This window comes from Hippoglossus stenolepis, chromosome 17 (assembly GCF_022539355.2).
Source record: "Hippoglossus stenolepis isolate QCI-W04-F060 chromosome 17, HSTE1.2, whole genome shotgun sequence".
NCBI classification, from domain to species: Eukaryota; Metazoa; Chordata; class Actinopteri; order Pleuronectiformes; family Pleuronectidae; genus Hippoglossus; species Hippoglossus stenolepis.
In genome coordinates this window covers 8,955,505-8,971,234 of record NC_061499.1, presented here as the reverse complement: position 1 = coordinate 8,971,234, position 15,730 = coordinate 8,955,505, and the positions used below count along the sequence as shown (strand labels likewise).

Sequence of the window (15,730 nt, the reverse complement as noted above, 5' to 3'; positions counted from 1 at the left end):
ACTGCTGTCCTTAGAAGAACCAGTCTGAAGTTAAGACTGGAAAGTAACTATTCTGGGTGGTTTAAGGTTAGAATTTAGACTAAAAGACAAAGTTTAACAGTGTAGACCTAAAGACAGGGAAGTTGGAGGAATTTACAGACCAGACGATAATGTGGGAAGATAAGAAAACAAATGATGAAGCATCAAATGTATAAAAGGCCAGAAAAATGAACAGAGTCTCGTGGTTCTACAGCTCTGAACCTGTGACTAAAAAAAGTTAGATTAAGTTTGGGACCTGGCTTTTTAAAAAATAACACTATTTGTTGATAGTTTAAGAAAGTGATGTATAAAATAAAAATAATGAAACAATATCTGAGTAGGTGGAGATCATTCATTACACACAGATTTGTATTCAGATGCCACAAGGAAACAACAATGGTCCCCACAAACCTACGGCCATTGACCTCTTCGTTATAGGAGATTTCATCGGTCCAGTCATACGAAATTTTTTGACATATCTTAATTTAGGCGTACACCTTTTTTTTTTAGCGTGCAGTCACATTTCCATATAAAAGTACATTTAAATTCCTTTCAAGTCTCTGTGAATTGCAGCGGCTCAGTTTCAGATGCCGACTGTGACAGTAATGACTAGACACTGGGCTGGAATAGTGACAGTCGGACACTGGTGATAAGGAGATTTCCCTGCAGCCACAGTGTGTGATAGAGATGTCCGGTACATCCCAAAAATGTTAGAGCATAGCATTAAAGTAAGGAGGGTCAGAGATGCATTATTATACTGTAAGATACTCTGAATACAAATGTCCCCCAAGTGTTATTTTAAAAATCTTATTCTCATGTTTTATTTATTTGCACGAATTTCATAAAAATGTTAATCTGGCGTGCATCGTTTACTCTCTTCTTTATATGTTGAAATTAATTTTAAGTCCTCACTTTACAACTATAAAAAAAAAACTAAATGCAATGAAAACAGGGTCGTAATGGAGTTGGACTAAAGACAGAGGATGACAGTCCAGGTAGAGGGAGACGTGCAGGAAGAAGAAGACATATCCATCAGATTAACACACAGTAATATCTTCCTGCTCCGGCTCCCAGCATCAGTGATTTATCAATGCAAAGCTAATAGCATCAATATGAATCTAACTAAAAATCAATATTTCATTACCTAATTGTTAGCGGGGATGAAGAGGGATGATGGTACCAGACAGCGTTCGAGAGCATTTGGAGTTCACAGAGACATCTGGAGGACAAAGTCAAACAGGAAGTGCACTCTCACTTAGGACACACTTTTAAAGAAGAGGAGGAAGAAAAAAAAAAATCAATGTGACGTCTTTATTAGGATGAAACAGCGACAACAAACAGAAAGAAAACAACAAATGATTTGTTTGCGAGGTTGAAACAGTGTTAGAACCTTAGGTTTTATCAAAGGGATGGACGTCCACACGACACACACACGCACACACGCACACACACACACACACACACACACACACACACACAGCAGTTGCAGTGTGAAGAATTTATTAAAAATAGTCATCGTCTAAAGAGGCTAATACATATCAAACCAAGACAGTCAACTCAGACCCACAGTATTTATCGCTTGTTGTTAAATAAGGCAGAAGTCAATATAATATAAGTCGGTGACAAAGATACACAACATAAATCCTGTAAAATCAGATTTTAAAATTAGTCATATTTGATAATCCCTCTTCAAAATAAACAGTATTAAAGCGATATACGTTTTAATTTTTACATTATATCGTGTGGAATCGAACCTAAATTTAGTTGAAGAATTGGCTGTTTCTTATTTCTTGTATTATCTAACTACCCACTCGCGCTGCATCGTCTTCACACACGTTAGGCTTTTCCCTGCTGATTTACGCTGAGCGATGATTTCGACCGCTACAAGGTGAACACGTGTTGTTGCAGTGATCTACAGCTTGGACCAAAACCAACGGCTTTCTCTTTAAAAAATGATAAAGCTCTACGATTATTAGACCTGGTTCTGAATTCTTATTATTTCTTACATATCTCGATTTAAAAGACTAGAGCCATTTCTATTTGCTTAGATTATTTTTAAAACTCAGTCGTTGGGTTCTTCATGTTCAAGTTACTCAGACAAGAATAAACACAGCTTCTGTTTTAGTGAGTGTTTACAGCCCCACCACAAATAAACCACAGTGGCTTTGTTCATAGGATTCAAAGACACATGTTAGCCTATGGTTATGGCCTCCAGCACAGAGGAGAGCTAGATATAGATATGCTTGTCTATACTATCTATTTATTATAGGTTTTATTGCTGGTTTTTCCCTGCGTCTACATGGGGAAATAAAATGAAATATTATCTAACCTCAGGTCCTATTTTGGATTTTACTCAGAGCTAGAATTATTTCTCCTTTACTCTCGGCTGCAGAGAACACTGTGTGTTATTATAACAGATGATATATAGTGAAAATAAAAACTTCCACATGATACAGATTCAATTCACTTTTTCACTGTCAGTCATCTACAATCCTCTCCTTAACTGACCATTAACAACATTAAAACATCGGATCTTATGTCTAGTTTTAAATATTTGTCTGTTTCCAAATAGTTCTGAATATATATTTGTATATATAGAGATACGTATAGTAATAATCGCCTTTGATTTTGACACAAAAGGATCCAGAAGCAAAAAATATCTGAATGACAACTTTAACATAACTTGAAAACGATTAAAAACATTGTGAATGTTTATAGTACATGACGTCTTTTAATTTAACCAGTCGTCACCATATCTACAGATACATGTCTGTTTTAAAATAACTCTGCTTTATCTGTAAGTGCTTAGATTACTGTGTAAACATGGTGTAATTAAAGTGTGCGCTTACACTCGTGTCGTTCTACCTCTCTGTGATCGGAGATGAGAACAAACTGGTTGAAGAAATTAGTTTCTTCTTCTGTGCTGTTGTGTTATTCACCATCTTTTTATACGTGTTACTTCTTGTGCTTAGTTCAGCAGCAGGGAGAGCAGTTTGCATCGAGCTCCTGAAGTCAGGGACAAAAGAAAATTCTGTGAGAAAGGGGAATACAACTTTTGGGGATGCAGGACAGTATATTTAAAATGTGTATAAAGCAATACTCATAAAATCATGTGTATATTCTGCATACAGAGGTTGTTTTAACGTCACATATCTTAATCCTACTTTCCTCTACTAAACAGGCAAGTTAACAGGGTGCAACCACTTAGAATCTCTGTACCACAGGTAATCCTGGTATTTGGTTCTCTCAATGTTCTGGATTATTTTGTTAAATGACGAGGACCCGCTGAGATTCATTCTCCTGAAACCGGTTTCCAACAGGAATCCTAGAAATTTTAAACAGCTGCTCATCGCAATTTGCATCACTCACATGGAGCAAAAAAGAAAAAATAGATTGCATCTTTCAAATCTGCTTTAAAAGCATCAGTCAAACAGCGCAGGGGTGCGTGCAGCCATCGTGCATAATACGGCCGTCAAACGAACAGTAGGAGGAGCAAAAGCATACGTTGCGAAAATAGGTATGAAAATGAGAGAATCTATCTGCATCATCCAGGACCTTGAAGGTATCACCCACTTCCACTACAGTTGTTAAATAGACTGAGAGGAGGATATCTCGACGCTGCCAGAATAAATCTCTCAGATAAACACATTATTTCTTAAGTCAAAGATCTCCTTGCGCGCCGACACCTGTTAATGCTTCTGTAATTTATGAAATGCTTATTTATAGACTTTGAATTTGTAGCACGGAGCAGAGAGAGAGAGAGAGAGAGAGAGAGAGGGGCTCTGGTTTAATTGCTGTGGAGCAAAGTACATGACAAGGCCCAGGAACTGGAGAGAAGCCAGATCCCTCCACTGTCGGGCACTAATAACACATCACAGTGACAGAGATGCGCCTCCTCTCTACCTCGCTGTATCGATCTCCTATCTCGCTGTTAATAGTCCTGTTAAACACCAGCTCCTGGATCTTTACTGTGTCCGAGCCCACTTAACAATAAAACTCCCCCTCCGCTCACCTTTTAAAAATTCCCTGAGAGAGACGGCAAAAACTGTGGAAGGGATTCACCCGCCTGCAGGACAAAATGTTGAAGAATATGAGAATTTATTTGTTTAATTTGTGTGTGAGATGACGCGTGCAGGGAAAAATTCTGATGCGGCGTTGCACTTTAGTCACATGGGTCGATATTTAGTTGTTCTTCATCCATTCAGCCTCGACTGGGCTTTGTGTTTAGGGCTAATTAGTAAATGTTGACATATAAAGATGGCCGGCGTATCTTCACTTCCAGAAATGAAGGCAAAAGATCCCTGATATGGGTGCTGCCATTTTGTCCTGATGACGTCATTTGGAGGTGGAGTCGACACCACAGCGATCCGGGTTTGGAGCTGCATCATCAAGGTTCCGCTCGACCAATCACAAGTCAGTCTCAACTACTTAAACGACAGAAACCATCTTTGAGAAAAATGTATTTGACGTGTACTTTTTCTTTTTAGTTTGGTCAAAGTCGCATTTTCTAAAAGAGGAGGTGGGGTTTATAACCTACACTGCTGCCAGCCACAAGGGGGTGATAAAGACGCGTTGGCTTCACTTTTGTGGAGCCGTCATGTCGTTCATCTTTAATCTATGGTTGGAAGTAGCTCCAAACAAAGCTCAGCCTGACTTTTAGCACTGCTGTTGATATCAACGTTTCACCTTCAACATTTTTTTATGTTTCATTTCCGCCTCAGAAATTTGGCAGGAAAATGACAGATAGTTGTTAATCATGTAATTTTATGACATTTTATCTCCAGTCTGATCTTCTACATCCCAGTTTGAAAATACACATATGAGTCAGATATTGGCTTTAAAGACAAACTGGCTAAACTCACCTGTGTCCAGATTTAAAAGGACCCTTCAGATGAGCATTAATATTCCTAACGTTTGGTAAGTGAGCAGCTTTTGGGCAGTAAACAGTGCATTAGGTAATTGGCGACGCGGGAAGAGACGGAGGAGTGCGTCTGAGGCAAAACAAGTTCTGCCCATGTAGAGCAGACGTCCGGGGGGAGACCAAGTCTTTAGTCAAGGACTTGTGTTTTATTGGTTGAACGATATAAAACATGACAAAATGTCTACTCAAAGAGAATCAAAGATTCCCAACCCCTCCCATGGGGACGTCTATATAGGGCAAGAACTCCGAGCATCTCCCTCTGTCGCTCTCTCCCTCCTGAGTGGTGTGAAGCCTCCTCCATCCACAAACAACCAAATACTAATGAACCTCCATCGGTGAAACGAACTATGTCAAACAAAGACCAGCAGGGCAGTCTGTTGTCGTACATTTGGTCGTGATATATTCTGACGGTTTTAAATTAACTTTTGCTTGAAATCGTGAAGATGAGTTTTACTAATCCAACAAAGGATTCGGTGTTAATAAAATATAATTAACACAAGTCCTGTGATCAATCCGTTCTTTCTGGTGCAGCCCACCGAAGATGAGGTATATTTAGGAAAAGTAATTTGTCACAATTTGCAAACCTTTTGTCACAAATCAACACTGCAGAAGTAAAAAAAAAGAAGCTCTGCGGGTGTCTGCCTCCAACGCACCGAGATTAGAAGATAAAAACTGATAAATTCCAACAGGGTAGCGTACTTGTTTGTGCCTTTAAACTTTTTTTGATAGTGGGTTCTCTCTCCTGCTGGAGTACAGCTCCTTTTTAGCAACAGAAAAAAAAAAAACTAAATTTGAGAAACTAAACAGGAGCATAAGTGCAATGTTTGTTGTTTTTGATTCTACTGATGCCTCAGGAAGGAATTTCTAGCTTTAGTGCCGAGGCTTTGAAGAGAGTTTTTCTTAAAGGTGTGCAATGTTTTTCCTGTCTCAAAACAGCATTTGATTTTTATTTATCCTGCTAATGTCAGGTATCAGGCGCACACGCAAAACACACAACAAACACACGCTCACACACATTCTTAGATCAGAGAAATGTTTCTTAAAGACAGAATACATTACCGAGCTCTAAGATTATACATTTTCACACATTCTTATGAACCAGGAGGGTTTAACAATATTTGTATTCCTCTTTGGTCCTTTTTATTATTTTCCTATTCATCCATGTTACTCCATCTTAACATTTAGTCTCAATGTGTTCTGTAGAGATTCTCTTAAAAACCGTTGTACTGAGGCACATTGGTAACATCGAGGCTGAGTCACCAACTGTAACAGAAACTGCCCAAATTAGAATCTAACCGAGGACCTTTATTGTAAAGCCTGGCCGATATAGATTTTTAGGGAACCAACGTAGAATCCAATATTGGCCAGTAAACATTTCCCATAACTATAAATCGATATGTCGATCGATATGTATATTTTTGAAAAGTCAATGATTCCTTAGATGTTGTTATCAAACCCTTATGTTACCATATTTACTGACATCATGACCCATAGGTAATTGAGACTTGAGATTTCACCATAAACACAAATTCACAAACGTAACTTGAATTAATGTAATCTAATATCTAATGTAATCATACATGCTCATCGTTTCTGCATTGTTTAGTGTGTAAAAGAAAGGCTCTACTTTATTCCACAATCTCTGCCTCCGCCTCTGTCCTATTATTTGTGTATTATTGGCAATCAACAATAAATAGTCATAAAAATGGCCCCAAAATAATAAGAATATTGGCATAATCCCTCAGTTTCTACTTGAAATGGAAGATTATGTTTTAGCTGCCTTGACTGATTGTTACAGGAAGACAGTATCGTTAGGATGACTCAAATTCCACTCACTGTGTTTTTTATAGCACTTTCAACTGAATTCCATGGTTTTCTTCATCAATTACTGTGTTAACTGCGTCCACAGAGCAAAACTATGAGATTTTAAAGAGATGAGACTGATAAGCCAATAATGAGATAAGCGAGATGAAGAAAACTGTGGGTTTGTATGTGTGAGAGGCCGAGAGCTCAGTTTATTTTCCACCAAGCTGTAAAAATCACAACATCTACATTATTTCTTTCACCTCTTTTGGAAAGACAAAAATACACAAAACTGTATTTACAGTGCACTTCCTCCTGACCTGCTCATAAAATGCCACCGAACACACCATCCCTCAGCATTGCACAATAAAGTGACACTTTCCCACTGATGTGTGTTATTCCCGGGCTGTAAAGCTCAGGTGCTGTGACTGTGCTCGTGTAGTGTTACCGAATGATTCATAAACTCTGCTGAGTCCGCATGTTGCAGGGATGTGGGGCATTTTTCTTCCGCCGTGTTCACCATAATAGCTCCATTCTGAATTATAGCGTCGCTGAAGGTGGCAATCATGTTGCCAAATTACTCATCTTACTCGACAATAAAAAGGAGGAAGGACGGAGAGCGACAACACGAGTTTCTCTTTTTACGGGGCCGAGCTTCATACGCACATTTATTGGCAAGTCTAGCTTTAAAAAAGAAAAAAAAAAGAAAAGCGCAGAAACAAACACATGCTCTCAGTGCAGCAACAAATCAATATAACTGGTTTTAAACTGTATTTCTATCAATACCGAAGCTGCGGCGGCTGTGGCTTATCTTTGTTTCTCTTAGACTTTTTCGAAAATGACTCAACGGAGAGATGAAAGATAAAGTGAGAGAAAGTGTTTCTCACGGTGAGGGCCCCCCGAGGCTCGGCTCTTGGATCCCTCACCACTACACAGGACTCGTCATGCTTGTCATTTCAATGTTCCTGAAGGTCGCTTCATCTGAAAGGCCCAGGAGGGAGAGAGGTGAAGAAATACACACTGACGTCAGAGCGGAAAATAAGTGCGTTTTCAGTGCGAGATGAAAGCCGCTCACACACGATCAGGCTTGCGTCCTCGTCAACAGACACACATCTTTGACGAGATCGTAACAATGATTCACTTGTAACATCCTCAAAGGAGAAAACTACTGAACAAAGGGCCTACGAGCATTTGTTTGTCAGTTGTGTAGCTGCTCAGAGAGGGAGAGTTTAATAACACAAGATATACATGAATACTGATGCCTTCAAAATTGATATTGATCTATTGGCTCACATTCAATAAATCAATAATTTTGTCAGTAAATCACTAAGTAATAATCAATATCCTCTGCATGTAAAACCGAATTATCGTTAACAGTTTTTGACTCTGAAAACCAACAAACTACAGCCCAGCTTGTTCACACTGTGTAATTTACCTCTCTGACTTGTTCCGAGGAAAAAAGTCATGAGAAAAGAAAACGATGAGAACAGAACAAACTTTGTTCATTTGCAACCGATAAACATCTTTTGCAGTAAATTACCAAAAATGGCACCAGAGTCACGCAGCTGTTACTAATGGTGACAAGTCAAGGATTGATGCTGAAGTATTTAAAGACTCGTATTGTTGTCTGCTGCTGCTGCTGTGTGGCTCAGTGTTTTCTATCAAAAGCTCACAGTTTTCTCTCATGACCCATATTTGCTGACATTTCAAGCTCAGTATAAAAAGAATCAACAATTTACTGTTTCGGGACACACCAGTCGGATTTGAGGTCACTTCAAATCTCCATTTTCACATGTTCCCCACTTCTCTGTATCTCGAATCATGATTTACACTAAATTCACGCAACTCACTTTTTCACTTTTGGATCCGGACCTAATGCTGACTTTGCCTTTTTACATATGAACAACGCAGATAAAGATCGTCTGGATCGGACACGTTCTCAACAGCACGATAGTCTGCGTTGCGTTCAGGCAAGAAGTGTCTGGGTAGAGCAGGCAGGAGAAAATGACGTTTAATGAAATCACGTGTTTTTTGCACATGAACAACAGCGGCATTGTCCCTTATCGCCAAAAGCGCATGAATCCTGTTGTATTTTCAAGTGGACATGTTGGTCTATGTCTTCTAGCTGTAAGGCTCCTTTTGTCATCCTGAGATTTTTGTTATCCTTTAATCTTTATCAGTTTTGCATCATCAGTCTCACGTGGGCTCATTCTGGCACGAACAAATCCAAAGACTGTCTGGAGCAACCGAATCGTGCGCTTGCTTTCTCAGCCCCTCCGGATGATTTCAGCAGAATACCCAGACTTCAGTGCATGTCTGAATTAAAGCAGCTCAACAGTCATTTCTCTACCGTCCAATTTTTGGGATCTTAAAAATTAAATCTACTTTCCCTCCTTTGTAATTGCTATGGGTCTATGAAGGGAAATCACTGCAGTAATGGATGGTTCAATGGCTCATTACATCAGTCTATAATAAAATTATGTATCCCTATTATTTTATGGACTCACTACGTTAATGTTTAATGTTTTTATGTCATTCGCTCGACGTATTATCAATTTCTGTGTAGCCCATTACTACGTTAACGCCCCTGTTCATACTGGGAGGGGAGCAGGGAGGGATTTGAACGGGAGTGAGCTCCTGATAAAACTTCAGTCTGGCAGGTTTACTCAGTTTACTTCAACTCAGTTGTGTCGCTTGCATAAGATGCATTTTAATTTGTTTTTCACTTAGTTGTGAGGAGCGCGTGAGTGAAGAAGTACATGAAAATAACTCCACTGCTTTTCTTATGACTCACAAGCTCATCCGTCTGTTGTGGTCGTCACTGAGCAAACACAGAGTCCCACTGAGAACACTGGACTTATTTAACAGTGCTGGATTAGACTGCACTTGGTTGATTTGATTTGATTTGATTTGGAGAAATAACGCCGGCGTTCTCCGAGCGTCTAACCGGTACCAGACACTTTCCCAACATTCAGTGGATGTTGTTGCAGTTGCTGCTGGTCACCAACAGAGGCTGATAAAGGTCACGGATGACTTCATGTCCTGTGGAGCACATAGTGATACAGTGCTGAGCGTATTAAGGTAATGTGATATTTACAGTCTGTTGTGCGTCCTGCACTGGTTCCAATCTCTCTGCAGCTTTCCTGCAATTGTCTCCACTTTAATTGCTTTACTGCCCCCTGAATACCCTCTGCTTTTTCTCTCTCTCCCTCTCCCACACACACACACAGACACACACCCCCACAACACACACACACACACACACTCTTCCTCTGGCCCCGAGTCAGGCAGGGCAGCTGCAAAAGGCCTCAGCAATGCAGGCTGACGAGAAGTGACAGCTCTCTGTATCACTCCCTGGCACTGACAACTGACAGATGGATACCACTCACAGAGACTGCAGGGGAAACGAGGGCGTGGGGGCGGGGGTGAGGGTGAGGACGGAGTGGGGGTGGGTGAGGACGGAGTGGGGGTGGGCGGGGGTGGAGGGGAAAACACCAAGGAGGACGATTCTCCGACATTACTCGATTTTCTTTTTCCAGGGAGCTGCTGTGTGATTGAGTGCTTATAGCAGAATTATAAGCGTGTGTCATGAAAAGCTTAAGCTCTTTTACACACAAACATAAACATGTACACACACACACACACACACACACACACACACAAAGCATACCCCCACTGGAGTTATAAGTACCAGATGTTTAAACAATAAAGCAGTACTTACATAGATACACATATCATACCAAGTAAAATAGGCCTACCACATATCTTACTGCTGTAAATTCTAACATGGATTACATAATGAATATATAATAAAACCTATTTAATGTGTTGGGATTTTTTTAGCCTGGAGATCTAAGAGAACCGGAGTGATGAGCATGTGTTAATGAATTTGTATAATTGGAGTTAATAAAGAACTTATTCATCGTTCTGTGACAAAGTACGAAAATTAAAATCCCAGCTCTCCATTGTTTTTTCCCCCTGTGTGCGTCTGTATGTTCAGAAACACTTTGTTTCCTCGATCACTCACACGCCAGATGTTTTTAACATGTTGTCACTCAGGTTGCTTGAAATGATGCGAACACGTTTGACTTGTGAATGTGAAGAAATGTTTTCCGTTTACACGCTGCAGAAAGTGAATAGATCTATCAGAGCACAGTGTCTGTTTCCCTTTTAACAACAATATCCCACTAAATGTGAAATACGATGACAGTTCGAATAGAGAAGATTTTCCTCCTCTGCCGATGACAAATGCTGATTGGCTTGTTGGCTTGTACCTGTCTGCCTGACATTGCCAATGTCAAACAGTCAATAATTAAAAGTTAAAATGGACTGAGGAAAATTGAATGCATTTTGCACCGTGCCCATATCATCATGCATCAAAATCTACAGTGTGAGTTTGCAGTGTCATAATTTAGCTGGAATATATAACAGTTATTTCAGTGGCTGAATCTGAACTCTCCAGAAAAGCTGAAACAGTTACTTGATTAATTCAATAATAATATATTCATACATATGCTTTGGAACCGATTACTCATTCAAAAAGAATAATTCCGTAGTTATAGCTTTTGACTAGTGAATATCTGCAGTTTTTGTTTTACATGGTTAAAAACTGAATCTCATTGGGTTTTTGTCTTTTGTTTGGACGAGACAAACCATTTTAAAGACACCAGTGTAGACACTGGGTAACTGGGATTGAAAATTTCTAGTTTGTTGTGTTTTAAATCACACCTAAAGAAAGGACAACAATTCTCTGGGACACTCGGCGACACAAACATGAAGAAGTAGAATCACACTTTTTATTGAAAACTGCTCAAATCTTCCTTCCGCTGCATTTCTGTCATATCAATCCTGACTCCTCAATCAGGACTGTTCCTCAAGATGAACCAAAGGCATAAAGTGTCCTTTGAAATAATGGATTCTGAAACCTAATCCACTGCTACTGGTTTATATTCTGGTTGATTTTTATAAATATGGATATGTTGGTACATTGACTCAGTATATTTAATGGCTGGAAACAAAAAATTAAGCTGTTTTCTACAGTTTATAGAAAAATAATAGATCATATGCCTTCTGATTTACGCTTATTTCCTAAATTCAAATCATAAATCCATCCTCACCTCAGTTGTCTGGCTTGGTCGTTCTCACATCAGAATCGACAGCCTGGTTGTGATTGTCGTTGTTTGTGACTCGACTGTGCAGAGAAGTGAGAAACGGAGGAAATGAAAGAAAATATCACAGCAGTAAAAACTGATCTCAGGGGAAAGACGCTAAGCAGACGAATAAAAAATCAAAATGGACAATAAAACTGCACATGACAACCGCAGACACTTGTACCTCAGTCAAGTTATTTACTCAAGAGCTACTGTATTTTAACTACTTTTCTCCAAATAAAGATTACATGAAAGTCTCCTCTCAGATCCGTCACTGTGACGGCTACAAACCATCATCCGCTGTAGGAAATCAAATATTACTCTTAACTGTAAAAGCCACATGGGGAGAGATTTGGTGAAGTCGGAATTCAACATGCTCAGATTTGATTTTAAGTCGGCACACGCTAAGCACCGCGCTGAGGCTGATTGAACTAATAAGCTCATGCCTGAAACCTTAAGTGACACTGTAAAACAGCAACAGTGTCAAGTCCCAAATGGGCGACGCCACACCGAGGCGATGATGACATGAGCATTGTGTATCGGAGGTGAAGAGTGTGGTAATGTTGTCAGCGCACCCCGAGGCCCCGGAGCCATCATCCAAAACAAGAACCGCGCCGATACGCCGTCTCGTTACTGGCTGGCGCACATTCTGTCAGTCTTCCTAACGCCAGACTGCTGCTCTGATTACTTCCTCTCCACTTGCTACATCCCTCGCAGACTGCTTGACCTTTTGTAATTACGTAAAATGATATTTATTCCGCTCTTTCTGGAGGGTGAAATCCTCCCGAACATGGAAAACTTGTGATGGTGATAGCCCGAGTCTCCCGTGGATGTCTACAGTCTCTCAGGAGCGTGATTGCTAGTGTGTTGATAGCTGAGGGCAGCTTGTTTTCTTGGAACGTATGGAGTCTGATGATTCTGAGCCAGGAGGAGTGCCCTAAAGAGGCCAAGTACTCTGCTGCCATCTGAGAACCCCGATAACATATCATATGTTATAAATTCTTCTGTATCAATGAGAGTATCTTGTTCTATCGGAGGTTATTTGTTGTGACACTTCCGCCGCAATGGAAAGTGGAGAGTGGCAGGAGGGACGGCCGAGAGACGCCACAACAAAACAACATCCGCTGGAATTGAAATAATAACGTTAACACATGGCTGCAGCTACGATGTGGAGCAACAAGCTGAGGAGCAAAACGTTGTGAGACTCAAACGTAGGGACAGATACATCCAACTTTTTATTTCCTGTTAATAAAACACGTCAGCTCAGGGTATCTGCTGAAACAAAGTTTATGATTCTATATCACTTCTCTCTAAATACTGAACTTCCTGACATTTTCCCTGTCAGTTTTTTTAGCAAATTAATGCAGCTAATAGCGCACTTATACTTGTATAAAGTTAAAATTGTAGCATCAATCATATACATACAGACTGTTACTACTCTCTTGTCTGTATGATAAGTATAAAGCTTATAAGTGTATTTTCCAATTTCACAGTGTTTTAAATGACCAAAAACGTTTGAAATGTTTGAAAACCTTTAACAAGCCTTTAATAAATATCAGCTATACTGCATTATTAATACAGCTGATAGATTACCAAAGGACATTTGACACCACACATCAATGAGGACAAGTTGGAAGAGTTTTAAAATGTTTGGACAATGTTTTCAACCCAACACTGGCACTGTCAGTACTTCTGGTGTCACTGCGTTCAGACTGAGAAGCATTCATTGTGAACTATGTGTTGGTGTGATGTGTTCTTCACAACTGTATCAGTCACTGAATTCAAAGTAATTACGGCCAATACCTGGCCAAGGTGAGAATCTGCAGCAATAATGATCCTGCAGATCAGATCAGTGTATTACTCATGTATAAGCAGTCGCAGAGATAATAGTCAAAGTAGAGAAAGACAGCTTCCTTCAACTTCATCTCCTACACAAAGTTTTTTTCCCAAACTATATCTGCAGTAAAACACTAGAATCATCTCATTTTCAGCCACTAAAATAAATCCCTCCCACACACGGGAACACAGACGAAATCTGCCGTGAAACTTAATCACAAAAGGTCGTGTTGGCGAACGAGCAACAGATTAAATTAGCATAGAATTAGATATGGAAAATGACTTCTGTCAAATCAAACTGTAGCACAATTATAATATGTTAATTACTTATTCCATTAAGGAAGTTGATTGCAGTTCACAGGCGAAATCATGCGGGCTGAAACACCTGGAAAAGAGGTGATGGAGCTCGAAACCTCCTCTCTCCCTCTTCCTGTCCCCTCCACTCCTTCTCTTCCTGCGCTCCTTGTCACCGTTTCTCATCTGCTCTCGCTTCAGCTTTTCATGCGCGCATTAATTGCCTGAACGTGCCACGCAAAGAATGCTTCAAAGGGCGCAGGACTTTCTCATTTGTTCATCAAAGGGAAGATGATGAGTAGTGCGAGATCGTATGACCTACCCACAATGCTCCTCAGGGGAACCGCGGAGCAGATCGGCGTGTGTGAGGCGGCCAATGAAAACATGGTGGGGGGGGATATGAAGGAGGGTTTTTCCTTCAGCAGGTCGAATAAACAAGATCAGATTTTACCCATTTGTGTTACAATAATGTGAAATTTATTATTTGTAATGGTAGTAACAACCATCGGAGGTTGTGTGTTTATTGTTGCATGTTTAGAGTCGAGAAAATAGGTTAAAGCCAAACAGGGGGTTTGAATTTTAAAAGGTTTATTATCTCTGCAGAGGAGTTTTTACCCCCTTTCCGTTTGTTTGCAGCAGGATTATGCAAAAAGTAATTATTGAACAGATTTCCACAAAACTTGGTGGAAAGATAGAACCAGGACCTAGATCTGGACAAAGGGGCATATGCAAAAACTTATTTTCACTTTCTTAACCACTGCGAAAATTTGACATTTTCCGAATTATATTTTTTGCCAATTTCACAGGAAATTATCTCGATGAAGGAAATGAGTGTAGATATATTCAAAGACTTGAATAAATAACGGAAGCCACACTTCCGGTAAAAATGTAAGAACAGAGAAAATGGGAGCGCTTTAGTTTGACATTTCCAGACTCTTTGATATCATGTGGAAAAGATCAGTCATGTGAAAACCGAGCACAAAGTTCAATTTGTACATATCGTACTTCCTTCATAACTCAGGGTTGCAGCGAGCTCAGCACAGCGGAGATGGATGAGTGACCATAATAAAGCTTTAGATACCACATTAAACACAGAGCCCAACGCCAGCAGCTGTATTACCTGTAAATCTACCGTCTGTCCGTCCAACATGTGGCCCGACGATGCACCACGAGCCAGAAACCCACCTGATGCAGGGGTCCTAGAAGCAGCCTGAAGACACAGCAGCTACACAGCAGATGATAACTATAAATAAGAAGCAGATGACCAGAACAATAGTAGTTCAAGATTGAAAACAGCTGATTTTTACAGCAGCATGAAGCTGAAACAGAAGCACAAGTGTTACATGGACTAAAAATATTAAGAGCAGGCTTCAATCTGAAATGTTAATAGCTCACCGAACATGAGGAGGAGAAATATGTAGAATCTAAGATGGTAAACAGGACAAATATTTCAGGAAAATGCTGCAAAACAAACTTGATACTCACATAACGATAGAAAAAAATATAATTTATTCTACAAAAACTAAAAATGGCAAACAACATGGAAACTTATCACAAACACTCAAGTATAAATACTCAGAATTGAGTTTTCATATTTCATCACAACAAATAAACTCCACGAAAGGAAAATAAGTGCGAACAACCACAACTGATGAAAAACTCCACAAGGAAATAATCCAACATTGATACCAAATCATATGTTGCACAC

General features: G+C 39.9%; 1 long non-coding RNA gene across 1 annotated transcript; it reads right to left on the bottom strand.

Moving 5' to 3' along the window:
* Window positions 1–1,995: 1,995 nt before the first annotated feature.
* On the bottom strand, window positions 1,996–15,259 carry LOC118124957. The gene is made up of 3 exons (XR_004698784.1): window positions 15,143–15,259; window positions 11,860–11,933; window positions 1,996–3,024 (listed from the first exon to the last, which is right to left on the bottom strand). It is a non-coding gene; the product is annotated as an uncharacterized LOC118124957 (long non-coding RNA).
* Window positions 15,260–15,730: the final 471 nt, after the last annotated feature.